We start from the raw sequence: 13,985 nt of genomic DNA on the forward strand, positions 1-13,985 counted from the left end.
TGTGTGTGTGTGTGTGTGTGTGTATGTGTGTGTGTGTGCAGTTGTGTGAATGTGTGAAGGTCAAAGAACAATTTCACATGCCGTTTCTCAGGCACTTTCTACCTTTGGTTTGAGGCAGGGTTTTTCATTGGCCTTAACTTTGCCAGATAGACTAGGCTGGCTGACTAGAGAACTCTAGGACTTACCTCTCTCTGCCTCCGGTCTCATCATCATCCCTCGGATTATAAACACTGCACCATATCTGGCTTTTCACATAGGTTCTGAGAATCTGAACTCAGGTCTTCAATCTGGTTAAGTCCAATGCTTTACTGACTAAGCCATTTCCCCAGCCTCTGGACCTTTGTTTCTCATAATGAAGATCTTGGAAGACTTAAATGAGTCTATGTTCTTTATGAAGGGAGCTAGTACAAACAAGGCTGTGAGTTATTCATGCAAAATACTATTATCTTTGATGTTGGTCTGAGGTCCTAGAACCAGGAATCTTTTTTTACACTGGCTATCAGATTTATGGAAATTGCATTTCTGTACTGTAGAGGTGACAGATTGCTTCTGACTCTGAAATTCTGTGGTTCTCTTGAAGAGCCTTCCTTTAAAGATTTAGCTTTATTTTTTTTTTTTTAAAGAAAAATATAGTTCAAATCACAGGGAAATTATACTATTCTGTAATTGATTATGAAAATGATGGCAGAGCTAAAAAATACTAAAAGAAATTTGATGGAATTCTTTAATTCTTTAAATTGGTGAATTCTACACTATGCAAATCAAATGGAAGCTAAAGCTCACATATATTTCTTTTTCTTTCTTTTTTTTTTTTTTTTGGTTTTTTCGAGACAGGGTTTCTCTGTGTAGCTTTGCGCCTTTCCTGGGACTCACTTGGTAGCCCAGGCTGGCCTCGAACTCACAGAGATCCGCCTGGCTCTGCCTCCCGAGTGCTGGGATTAAAGGCGTGCGCCACCACCGCCCGGCTAAGCTCACATATATTTAAAAATCCTTGAATATGTATATTAGTTACTTTTGTGCTCCTATGACTATAATGTCTGACAATTTAAGTGGGGTAAGTTTCATTCTGGATCACAGTTGCAGAGGGCTTCAGTCTGCTATGGTAGGAAAACTACCAGAACAGCTCATTCTGAGGCAGCAGCCTGTAGAAGAGACTGTTCACATCAGAGAGGATAGAAACACGTGGAGCTACACAGGCATTCTAGACTGACATGAGTCTCCAGATTCTGCCTTTAGTGACTCAGCTCCCAAAGGTTCTAGAGTGTGGTGGTTTGAATGAGACATTCCCCAGAGTCTCAGTGTTTGGATGTTGGTCTCCCAGTTAGTGGTACTCTTTGGGAAGGCTTAGGTGGTGTGGCCTTGTTGAAGGCAGTGTGTCACTGGAAGTGGGCTTTGTGGTTTTAAAAGCCACACATCGTTCCCAGTACACTCCCTCAGCTTGAGGATTGAAATGTGAGCTCGTGGATTGCTGCTTCAGTCACCATTCTTGACTGCTGCTACACTTTCCTGCTCTCCTGGCGATGGGCTCATCTCTCTGGAACCGTGAGTCCAAATAAATTCACCCTCTCATAAGTTGCCTCAGTTGTGTGTTTTACAACAGCAATAAAAAGTGACTAGTACACAGAGTCTTCTAAAACAGTGCCACAGACTAGGGAACTAATACTCTAAACATAAGCCTGTGGGGACATTCCAGATTCAACCTATAATAATATGTATAAACATCATTATGTATATACATCTGAAAATTCACCTTTAAGAGTAATGAGTTTCATTGAAATATTTTCCAGAAGAGCAGAAGAAGCTAATGGGTAGTAAAATGACTAAAATCTTAGGATATTGAGTTTTTTATAACATGAATATATAAGGAACTCAATTTCACAATAAGCAAATATAATAATTTGATTTAAAAGTGAGCAAATGACCTACATAGACATTTCCTAAAGGGATATATAAATGGTCAATGGACATAAGAAAATATGCTCAATATCACCAAGTATCAGGAAATGAAAATGAATACCATAATGTCCTATGGCCCCACATCTGTTAGAAAGGCTGGTCATGAAACACTAGTCATTGCAAGTGAATGGGAGAAAAGAGAGCCCTTGTTTGCTACTGGTGGACATATAAATTTGTAAAAGCCGTAGGGAAAGCCTCAAGGAGTTGCCTCAAACAGCTAAAAATAGATTTCCTCTTTTATGTGGCCAGAACAGATTCTAACACCCTAACTGGGTCCTAAGCCTGTGACAGGACTGGAATACACACACACACACACACACACACACACACACACACACACACAAACACACACACCACACACACACACACACACACACACCACACACACACACACACCACACACACACACACCACACACACACACCACACACACACATACACACACACACACCACACACACACACACACACACACCACACACACACACACACACACACCACACATACACACACACACACACACAACACACACACACACACACACACACACACACACACACACACACACGGTCTTTTTTCCTGTGCTATATATATCTGAATAAATTTTGTTATAAATCAAATGCAGCAAGAGTTAACACCAATGATAATAAAATATAATTGCAATGATATAATGTGATATAGAATGCACTATCTCTTTCTCAATATGCTTTCCTCTATTCACTCTTCCTGTGACATGGGGTTGATAAAAAAACAGTGTTGTGAGATGAGGTGAGGTGAACGATGTACACAGTGTGATATGGTGACTAGGATTTATCCATGGCTTGAACACGACACTGAGTCACTGAAAGTCAGTCTGGTAGCCAAGGGAGCCATGAAGTGACTTACATACAGGTATGCTGGACACTGTGGACAGGCCAGACAGAACAATGACTCATGCCTCAGATGACAGGGGGTGAGATGCATGAATTATTTATTTCTGGAATTTTCCGTCTTATATTTTCTATCTTGGTTAACCAAAGAAAGCTGAAACTATGGGAAATGAAGCCACAGGACTGTTGCATGTCCAAACACACAATCTTCAGCTTTCCCCCTAATGCTGTTTCCTGTGGTCACTGTAGTTCAGATTCTCTTGCATTTTAACTTCGATGACCTTTTGAACTATTGCCCCTACCCATTGCATGAGATGTTTTCCTATACTAAATTTAAGCAGCAGATTTCAGGAAAGCTGCTGGGATTCTGTTTAGAGTTATCTTACTTGTAAAGTAATTTGTTAACTTCATTTAGGATTATTTTCATTTTTGTAAATCTGCATATTTCTACCTCTTGACATGATATATTCTTTCTAAGTATCTTGCTGCTATATCAATAATCTCCATACCCATGCAGTTTAGACTGGTAGTCTGAATCATATATTCTCTATATTTTCTTCTTGGGTATTACTTTTTTAAAAGAAATGCTTTAGGATCAAGATATAAAAACAATCAAGTGTCTCTAAGAAATGCAAATACTCAAGAAGAAAATATAAAAAAATATATGATTCATATCAGCAAAATCTCAAAGAAAAGAGGCTCTTCCCTGTTATCAACCTGCTTGATGGAAGTAGAAAAGAAGTTTGGATATGTGATACTGGGGTTTAAAAGAAAGCCCAAAGACTAGTCACCCGTATTAAGCTCCAATAGTTGTGAAGAGATCTTTCATGCTAAATGCCTGATCCAGTGTTGAGTCTTGGACTCTCAGCCAAGGCCTCCAGAAAGACTGACATCATAGCTAACACCCAAATGACCTGTGACTGCTTCAAGGCCAGAGTTCTGCTCACGTCAGCTCTGCTTCTGCATATAGAGATGACTTTTGGGGATGTCCATCTTCTCTCATGTAACAATGTTTTGAGAAACCATGAGAACACTAACAATGGGTGTGAAGTGGTGAGAGAAATAAACCCATTCCATTTTGTGGCTGGATTGTGGAAGGTGTTTTAGGGTGGGAGACGGTCCAGTGGGTCCAGAACATGACCAGCATTCATCCTGAAAAATATAGAAAAGCATTTCAGGAAAATGAAAAAGAAAGAAACACAGCGTAACACAAAGTCAGTTGGGAGAACTATTTTGGCCATTCTGTTTGAGATGTAGGGTGCATAGACATGGGGGTGATTATAAAGTGCTGGTCTATGACAACGAAGGTAGAGTGTCAGCTTGGAATGATTATAAAGAATATTTCTGTATCAAAGAAAGCAATTGCCTTATGGTTTATGGAAAAACCATCGAAGGTTAGTTAGTAAGCAGAGAAAGAAATAATGAGAACCAGGGCATCATTGTTGCTCCCCTTTTCTCCATGTCTGTGTTTTCGGACAGAACTGATGATGGCTATGTCTAACAATTGCCTTAAGTAGAGCAACCGAGAAGTTCAGTGGTGTAGAGAGGCTTTGAGACTATTGGGCCTGAGATGGAGACTGATCTCAAAACAAGGAACGTTCTTTTCATTAGAATTTGAGGATGCACTCATGGCTTTGTGCTACAGCTTTACACTGACGTTAAAAGAAGTCAGGAGCCCTAGAATGAAGACAGAGTTCTGGGAACTGTGTCTTCTGAATCCAGCTCTCCAGAGGCCAGTGTCTCTTAGATTCTTCAGGGTGTCTTTTGTCACATGGTTCATCAGGGCAAGTTATGGAAAGCTGTTCTGAGAAGATCACACATGAAAACAAGATGTTCTTACTCAAGCTGGGCTATGTTGGGTACCTTGTTGGGCACCCTGAAAAAGGACACAGTCATATTCACACAGGAGATTGGAATGGGGTGAGCAGAAGGAGACTGAAGCAAAGAGCCACAGAAGGCATGGGTCCAGGTAACCAGCAGCTAGGCTTGCTGTACTGTGAGATTTGCAAAGACGACCTCATGAAGACTGAAGAAGCAAGATGCTTATGATAGGCAGCAAGAATATGGGAAAGAGAAAGAAGTTAGTCTCTTTAATGTCAGAGTTAAAGTAAGGTGTACAACATTTGAGGAGACAAAGTAAGAATTTTTCCTCCTGTTAAAGATTAGCTCTTAAAATACCTAAAGAGACATTTTATACATAGAGTCAGTCCACTAATGCCATTGTAATGCAAAAATCATTTAGTTTTAAGCTGCAGAGATGGCTTCAGTAAGTGTGAATTCTGGCTGTACTAGCACGAACACATTAACTCAAATCCCCAGCTCTCCTGTTAAAGAAGAAAGCTGGGTGTGGCCACATGCATGCATGGTTGCCACCCCAGTGCTACTTGGGGTAAAAACAGATGGCCGCTAGCTCTTACTAGGTGCTGCTCTGGCCCACTCTTGGTGAGAGACCCTGTTTTAAAGCAATAAGATGGAAAGTAGGATCTCTAATGTTCTTCTCTGGCATCTGTCTGCACACACTCATGCATATTAGTACATGCACCACATACATAATACACACACACACACACACACACACACACACACACACACAAGAATGTTTTGTTTAAGTATTTTCATAACAATGTGAGCAGCTTACAAAATGCTTTGGAAAAGGAAGAGGTTGCTTTTCACCACACCTCCTCATATCAAAGCTACGATATGATCAAAGTGTAAAGACAAACAAGAAAAGTCAGCATGACTCTGTCATTATTTCTCAAAAGTACAGAACTGACTTAGGAGGTACTCCAATTTAGTTAATCTCCTTAAAAAAATACTGGCCTCCACCTTAATTAAACTGTGTTTGATGGTTAAGATCTAGTGTAAAATACCTGAACTAGGAAGTGATTCTAAACAGAAGATAATATCCTTGAACAGTCAAATGCATTTTCAAGAATATCATGTAGATAGGATCATTTAATGACAGCAAAGAATAGGGTGATATGCTCAGAAAACTGAATAGAGTGACTAAAGTTTTCTGTGTAAACTTTCCAAAGGTTATCAAGGTATTGAACAGATCTTTTTGTTGTTGTTGGGCAGGTTGAAAGCTAGCTCACCAAATCATTGGTGCTGTATTGGAATTTTAGTTCATCCTTTAGGACAGTAGGGAAGAAGTCATCAACATCCTTATGAGAATGCCTGGGTCACAGTCAGGGGAATTAATAGAAGGCAGAGACAGAGGTGCTTCCATAGGAAGGTGCTGTCCCTTCTTGCAAAAACGTCAGCCCCAAAGAGCTGTGGATTTTAACCACGTCGTGCTGAGAACTCCTTATAGTCCAAATTGGTGTGTGTTCTTCAGTGCTGTGCTGTAAGCTTGGGGGTCAGTATTTTTTCAATGAGCATGCCACCAGTACCCTTTAATTTTGGTGTCTGAGACTGTGGTATGGAGTGAAGCAGAAGAGAATAAAGAGAAAATTGGAACAAGGGTAGATATTTCTTCTCAATAGATGGTAGGTATATAACTAATTTTCCAATCTGGATAGATTTGAAATGGTTTCCTATTCAGAACCATGCCAAGATGACAGGGGTTAAGTTGAAAGTACCCCAGCCAAGTGTCAACTTAGACTAAGAATAAGATTTCCGAATTTAATACAGTGCAGTTCTTTAGTTTTCAAATAGATTTTGAAACTATGCATAGCATAAGTACAGCTAGATTCTGCAAAGCAGAAGTTCTTTATTCTCTGGCATTACATGTGCTTATGAGAATATTGGATGGCACATAGGTCCTATACCTGTAGTCTTATCAGAAATAAAAATTCATGGTTCAAAGAAATGCATGACAGTAAGTAAGTGTGAAATAAGTGGCTAAAAAGAGTTCTGGGATGACACATAGAGATATTTCTACTGTTCAAGGTGGGGTTAGTTACAGAAGACAATTATCTGTAAGGAACCCAGTACTTCATGTACCAGGGGCATTCTAATCTGTTCATAAAGAACTGACTAAGTCATAAGTCACTGACCATGAAGGAAGAAAGAAATACTTTATGGTGAGTCTAACTCATGTCTTCTTTGACCCTTTCCCTATATGTTTTGCTTAAGCCAGTTGAAGCTTTGAGCACTTCAGTTATAATTCAAGTGACTGCTCTTTACACAGGAACTGAGGACAGTCACACAGCATCAACACCAAGAATAAGGGTCTTGCTTTTATGTTCAGTATTAGGTACAGATGATAAGCCCAGAGTCTCCTTCCTGCTCTACCACTAATCTCAACTCTGAGCCCTAAAGGATCTGCTTCTCTGGGCCACTTTTTGTTGTGGTTGATAATATTGACAGTGTTCTTCAACGTCAGACACATCTTTCTAAATCTAGCTGTTGGAAGGCAGAGACAGGCAGATCCCGGGGCCTTGATGGCCAGCCTGCCTAGCCACATGTACACACATGCACACATACATACAAAAATAAATAAGTGTGTAAATAAATTTTAAAAATATTCCATGAACCTTAGAGGATAAAAGCCACTTTTGGGTTCATCAAAAACGTGTGCCTATCTATATTTCTGTATTAAACACATTTAAGTCATTCTCTGGAATTCATTTTATTGCATATATTGTGCTTCTACGCATAAGTATGCAAATGCACAGTTTGAAAGTAACAATAATGAAATAAATCCATTTATATATACTTTAGTTGCATCCTTTCAATGATGCCTTAGTGTAGCTGCACCTTGGCCCTGTGCACAGGATATTCAAAGTTGAGTCCCCCATCAGTGTTTCAGACAATGACGCATCGTCTCACACATATCTGTCATAGATTAAGAATCCTTGTGGGAAAGATTCCCACTTGTGAAGTCAACAAGATGGTTACACTACACAGAGACAAGCACCCCATGTTATAGGATGTTCTTCTGCATCCTGAGAAAACTCAGCTCAGAGGAAAAGAATCAAGTCAAGAGAAAGCAGTGTTCTGTGCTCAGGTTGGGGCTCTAGTGTCCTTTGTTAGAGTGGAAGTCACTCCTATTGCCATGACAACAGAAAACAAGCTTCAGAACATAGAAGCAATTATATTCATCCAGGAGGTGAGGTGAGAAAGAATGAGAAAGTGAGCCAGGAGAATAACTTCCATTAAGTGTCATTTAGACATTTACAATAGGTATCACATTTATTGTAAATTAGATTTTTAAACTTAATACACATGGAAAGTAATGTTTTTAGTATCTTCTCAGTTTTAAAAAAAAAAGCACAAGGCTTCATTTATCCAGAGAGACTAATAGTGTTTTTAAAATAAATTTCCAGCTAGGTGAAGGGTCTCACATCTGTAATCCGAGGACGAGTACTCTGGAAGCTGAGGTAGGAGGATTGCTGTAAAGGTCAGGTCTAGCCTGGGCTACATAGTGAAAACCTGTCTCAGAAAGCTGAAAGCATGAAAAAAAAGCAGTTGATGAGGCAGCTGATTCCAAAAATGTGGGGGTATGGGACAGGCCAGACCAAGAAACCAAACAGGCAAAAATGAAAGAGAAAAATTGCCTATCAACCTCAGCCTTGACTGTGTCTCAAATCAACAGAATTACTGCAAGTTGGGGCAGTTACAAAAAGACGTTATTAAGAGTCAATCTTAGTTCTGTTAAATTAATTTTAATAACTTCCTTTTCTATTTCCCCTTACTTCTGCCTTGTATGCTCAGCTCTGGTCTCTCCTAATTCGCCTCCTGGCCTGATGTTATTTTTACCCTTCTGGGAAAGAGGTTCCAAAGCAGTTTCATCCGTAATGAATAAAAGTCTAAACGGTATTCGTTCCCCGACAGTTTGTATAGTGTTACACACGCTGCCAATCACATGCCTCTTTGTTAGGAACTGGAGCGCTGTTTGTCAAAATTCTTGTCATAAAGTAACATAATTAGTTTGGGAATATTAAGTGTGTGTGTGTGTGTGTGTGTGTGTGTGTGTGTGTGTGAGAGAGAGAGAGAGAGAGAGAGAGAGAGAGAGAGAGAGAGAGAGAGAGAACACAGAAAATAGTCTTCAGAAAAACATTTGAGGCTTTCTCCATCATACCCATAGAATGGAGATTATACTTTGAACAGGGTATCATTTTCTCTATTGCTTTATTTGTTGACTGAGAAATGGATATGAGAAATGGATAATTCCCATTAAAAGGGGATATTAGGCAACCATGTCTAAATCCAAGCCATGTCCTCAACTGTATTTCTCTAATTCGTACATTCATGTACTAGGCCTTCCAAATAGTGGGCTTGCTCTGAACCAAGTCTTCTTTCACATTTAAAATTCACTCCCATTGCCTCAACACCCAGCGCCCTCACCAGATGTCAGCTATCCAGGGAGTGTTCATAAGGGACGTAGATCCAGAATGAGATGTGATTAGCATATTTACCTACACTGAAATAAACTTGCCTTTAAAAACAAACAAAAAGATGTTGTTATATAGCAGGTCCCAATGCATAGGAATGAGGGTAGGTTTCAGCTAGTGTTGCTTCTTCCTGGGAGGTGTGGTGGTTATCTTCCCCAAGTCCACTCCTTTGATGTTTAACATTGCCCTTCCTGATTCTCACTTTTCCATTGTCTAACTTCCAATGACTCTAGGACAACAGAGATTTCCATATTGATTCTATTGATCTTATCCCGGGCAGTTCTCAGGCCCTTGTACTCTTAAGTTTTGGCCACACAACATGTATCACACAAATTAAAAACCCAACCTTTAACCCCCCCACACCCCCACATCAAATATAATATATTTGTGAGAAAAGACTTGCCGTTGACCAGCTGATGTCATGCTATTTTACTAACATTTTCAATTAAACATTTATTGATTTCCATTTTGAACCTTTATTTTGTGTTTTAGAGCCCATATTTCTTTTTTCATTTTTTAATAGTTTTTGCAGACCTTAAGAAAAATCTCACAGCTCATTGGCACCATTCTCTGATGACTAGTAGGCAAAGAGGCCTTGATGATGTTATTTTAATAAAAGAGTAAATTTTAAAACTCTTTACAAACAGACAGTTAAAATTACTTGTCTTTCCAATAAATGCAAGATTTTCTTCTGTCACTGACTGCTTTCCTAACTTTTTTTTTATCTCATGTAATTTGTTAATTTTTGAAAAAAAAAAAGAAAACTTCCCATGATATTTCTTCATAGATGAATCTCTTATTTTTATATTTGATATTTCAAGGTTAAAGTAAAAAAAAAAAAAACTTCATCTTCAAAGGCAATTCTTATAGGCAATTTGTCACTCACTGGCCACTTTCTATCAGATCACCCCTTTCAACTACGAAGGCCAAGCATTAAGTTTCCAAAGGCTTTTGCTGGATGGTGATGCTCTAACCCCCGAAGTACAGTAAATCACATGTGCCATGAGGATGCCCTCTGGAGAGCGACACCTCATGTAACTGCAGGGTACTTTGAAATAACACTGCTAAAGAAAGAAACCTAAGCAAATCCTTCCTAAAACATGGGCACCTCCAGTTCACGGAGTTCGGAGTGCGTCATATCCTTCATGGTTGGCAAGCATTTGGGTGAAGTCTAAAAACTGTTCTCTGGTTAGGTGGAAATGTCTTCGATGTGCATTCTTGGTAAACCTCCATCTCTCCCCCGAAAGGGACAAAAATAATGGTTTTCCTTAGTGAGCCTGTGCCATGAGTCTGTTCGTCAGCTGGAGGCAAACGTCTCCTCCACGTTTTCTCAGGCATGAGAAAGGAAAAGCAGCCAGTGTGGCCACGCTGAGAGGAGAGACAGGTTCTGTCGCTGTTGGCCCGCAGCTGTAGATCAGAAAGAAACCTGTGTTCACATACGGGAAACAGATATTTATACTATTTAGCCCACAGTGCTTTTGGTCCGAGTGCATTATGATGATTAATTCCAGAATGCATCAAAAAGGCTTGAAGAAGATAGTAAAGAAAGTTTTATTTGCCATTTTTATCTCTTTCACCTCTCGATACACTGAAGGCAAACTTGAACAGTGCTCCTTCCCATGTACATCGCCTTTTGGGAAAAGATGGCTGCTTTACACCTTGATGACCTTAGTCTGGGATTGCCTATGAAGTCAGGTCCCTCTCATTTTGAAAATGTGAATATAGTACTGCAGTACAAGTTCTGGTCACAGTGTCTACTTTCAGAGGATGGCATCGAATTCCCTGTTGTAGGAATGTTCTGGAATGCTGCTGGCAAAGTAGCAAAAAACAGTGTCCTCCCCACACGTTTAGAAAAATAGAGGTTCGGAGAACATGGCGTACTACTTATTAAAGGTTTTGCAAAACACCACACCTCAGTAAACATTCCTGAGAAGGGAAGGAAGCCCTGGCCAACGCTGCACCTCTGTCTTCAGTTCTGGTTTTACTGAAAGGGACAATAGCCCAGAATCAATGCCAGCATTGAAGGAAAGGGCCCAGGCCACCGTGGCAACTCTTTAAACAAGCCCAGAGTCCTGTTTCAAGCCCTTGGTGTGGGTCTGTCATCCTAAGTGATGTTTGGAGCTCGGAGGCGACTCTGGTGGGTAAACAAGTCTGTTCCTGAAGTTGACACTTAGTAACTTCCTTTTTCTTCACCCCCCCACCCCCCACCGCTCCTGATTGGGCTGTCTCGGTTCACTCAGCGTATGCCAACCTAAGTCCAGCTGCCCCTTAGGCCAGCTCATTTCCTGCCTCCCTTAGGTTTGAAGAAACTAATGTTGCCAATCTCAGTAGGGACCAAGGAAAATCCAGTATTCAGATAGAGTAGCTCATACATTGGCATGCCCTGTACCCAAGCAAAGCAAGGCTATGTCTTGAGGGTCTGCAAAGCATTGCTGTAAGATGGCTGGCCATGCTGCGTGACCACAGAAAGACAACAGAATCATGTTCATCACCCTCAGAAGGAAGAATTCATGATGGAGCTGCTTATTTGGAGGCAAGTTGCTACAGTCCTTTAAAGGAAAGGGCAAATAAATAAGAAAAAAATTAAAAAATGAATAAAAAATTAGCTGAGCCAGGTTGCAAATATATACTGCTTTAGACTCCCAGGCCAGTCCCTTAACAACCTGCTTTGGGTACATTGGTAACCTTACCCATGTTTACACAGCTAATTCTGAAGAGGAAAGTCTAGCTAGAAAACAAAATTATGTGGATACAAACTAACATTTTTGGTTTTGAAGTAGATTACAAGTAACTGGAAGCAAATCCCAAATATTACAGTTTGAGACGGTTTTATTTCCTGTGCATGAATATTCTCAAAGAAGCGTCTCTGAGATTCCAGGCTTTCCTTCTGAACAATGTACGGGCATGATACTCTGCATCCATGAATGGGTTGCCTTATGTTGTGGTCCTGCTCGTCCAACCTCCATAGAAGACCTCGAACGGTCACCCGTGATCACAGTGTAGTAAGAGCTGTGGCAAACTTTCTGAATGGGTCAGCCTGCCTTTCCTTTCTCCCAACTTCCTACTTACTTTTTTTTTTTTTTTGTCTCAGTTCTAAATGGTGATGTTACATCCTTTACCAACCCTTACCAACATGGTTTTAAAATATGACTTTTGAGACGTAAGACCCATAAATTGTAACTATACTGTCTAATTAAATACCACACAGTATAAAATCTTAGGTCATGTACCCCTTCAATAAAGCCTTATCAGTATCCCAAAATTCTTCACTGCCTTTGTGTCTGTGGGAGCAGAGAGTGAGTGTGTGAGTGCAAGTGAGTGTGTAAGTTATGTAGGTAGAAGTGTGTGAATGTGCATGAATGCGAGAGTGTGAATATGTGTGAAATTGTGTATGAATATTCATGAGTGTGAGCGTCTAAGTGTTTAAGAGTATGTGGGTCAGTATGAGGCTGAGAGGATATGAAGTCAGATGTGTGAGTATAAGCGTGTAAGTGTAAATAGGAGGGTGTGAGAGTATGTGAATATGTCTGAAGGTGAGTGAATGTGCCTGTTTGTGTGTGTATACATGTGAGCATGTTTGTGTGTGAGTGCTTATGTGTGAATGCATGTAAGTGAAAGTGTGACTGGAGCTGAAGAGATGGCTCAGTGGTTAAGAGCCCTGGCTGTTCTCCCAGAGGTCCTGAGTTCAGTTTCCAGCAACCACATGGTGGCTCACAACCATCTATAATGGAATATGATGCCCTCTCCTGGTATATAGGTGTACACGCAAACAGCATATTCATACATTAAAAAAATACATAAATAAATAAATTTAATAGTTTACACAATAATAATAAATAAAACAAAAATTTAAAACTGTGGATGAGTCAGACAAGTGAAGAAATAAAGTGAACCACTTTTACCGTGATTCATTGATAAAATATGCATAAATATGCAAACTTACATAAAAAATAAATTTAAAAGGAAATGTGACTGGACATGTGTGTCTGTGAGTGTGTTAGTATGTGAGCATGTGACTGTGAGAGTGAATGTGGGTGTGGATTTGTATAAGTGTGTGTTGAGTGTTTTAGTAAGTGTGTTGGTAGGTATGTGCAAGTGTGAGTATGTTGGTGGTTGTGGGTGTGATACTGTGAGACCATGTTAAAATGAGTATAATTGCATGTGTAAGCATGATGGTGTGGGTGTAATGTATGATAGTGTGTGTTGGTGTGTGAGTGTACAGACTGAGCCATCTCCTCAGCCCCTTCAAAGTGTCTTTTAATACTGTAGATGAGCTTACCATTCTTCCATTTTACACAGTAATTCCACATGACTTCCTCTGTTTAACATCATATTAGATTAACAATACCACTGCGTACACCAATAGTTCATGCATTTAAAAAGATTATTCTTAAATGTGTAAGATGCACTTTATTTCTTCACTTGTCTGACTCACTGACAGTTTTAAAATTTAGGTTTTGTTTATTATTATTTCATGTGTGTGTATGTATGTGTTTGTGTATGTGTGTGAGTGTAAGTACATACGTATACTCAAGGCTAGATTGCCAGTCAAGCAGGTAAAGGGTTTTCCGCAAAAGCCTTGAGTATATGTGTACTCAGTGGTATTGTTAATCTAATATGATGTTAAACAGAGGCTTAAAGTCATGTGGAATTAAAAAAATGTATGTGTGTGTGTGTGTGTGTGTGTGTGTGTGTGTGTGTGTGTGATCCTGTATGAGTATCCCGTACCAATGGTATCTGATCCCCTGAGACTGGAGTTACAGGTGGTTATGAATTCCAGGAACCAAACCCGTGTCCTCTGCAATAGCTGTAAGTGCTCTTAA

General features: G+C 39.9%; 1 long non-coding RNA gene across 2 annotated transcripts in view; it reads left to right on the forward strand.

The window, feature by feature from the left end:
- Nucleotides 1-1,436: 1,436 nt before the first annotated feature.
- LOC131918518 (uncharacterized) overlaps nt 1,437-13,985 on the forward strand; it is a 40,855-nt gene continuing 28,306 nt past the window's right edge. For both annotated transcript variants that reach the window (XR_009381006.1, XR_009381005.1), the window contains exon 1: nt 1,437-1,542. This is a non-coding gene — a long non-coding RNA (uncharacterized LOC131918518). The remainder of the gene's footprint in view (nt 1,543-13,985) is intronic.

This window comes from Peromyscus eremicus, chromosome 8b, assembly GCF_949786415.1.
Source record: "Peromyscus eremicus chromosome 8b, PerEre_H2_v1, whole genome shotgun sequence".
NCBI lineage: Eukaryota > Metazoa > Chordata > Mammalia > Rodentia > Cricetidae > Peromyscus > Peromyscus eremicus.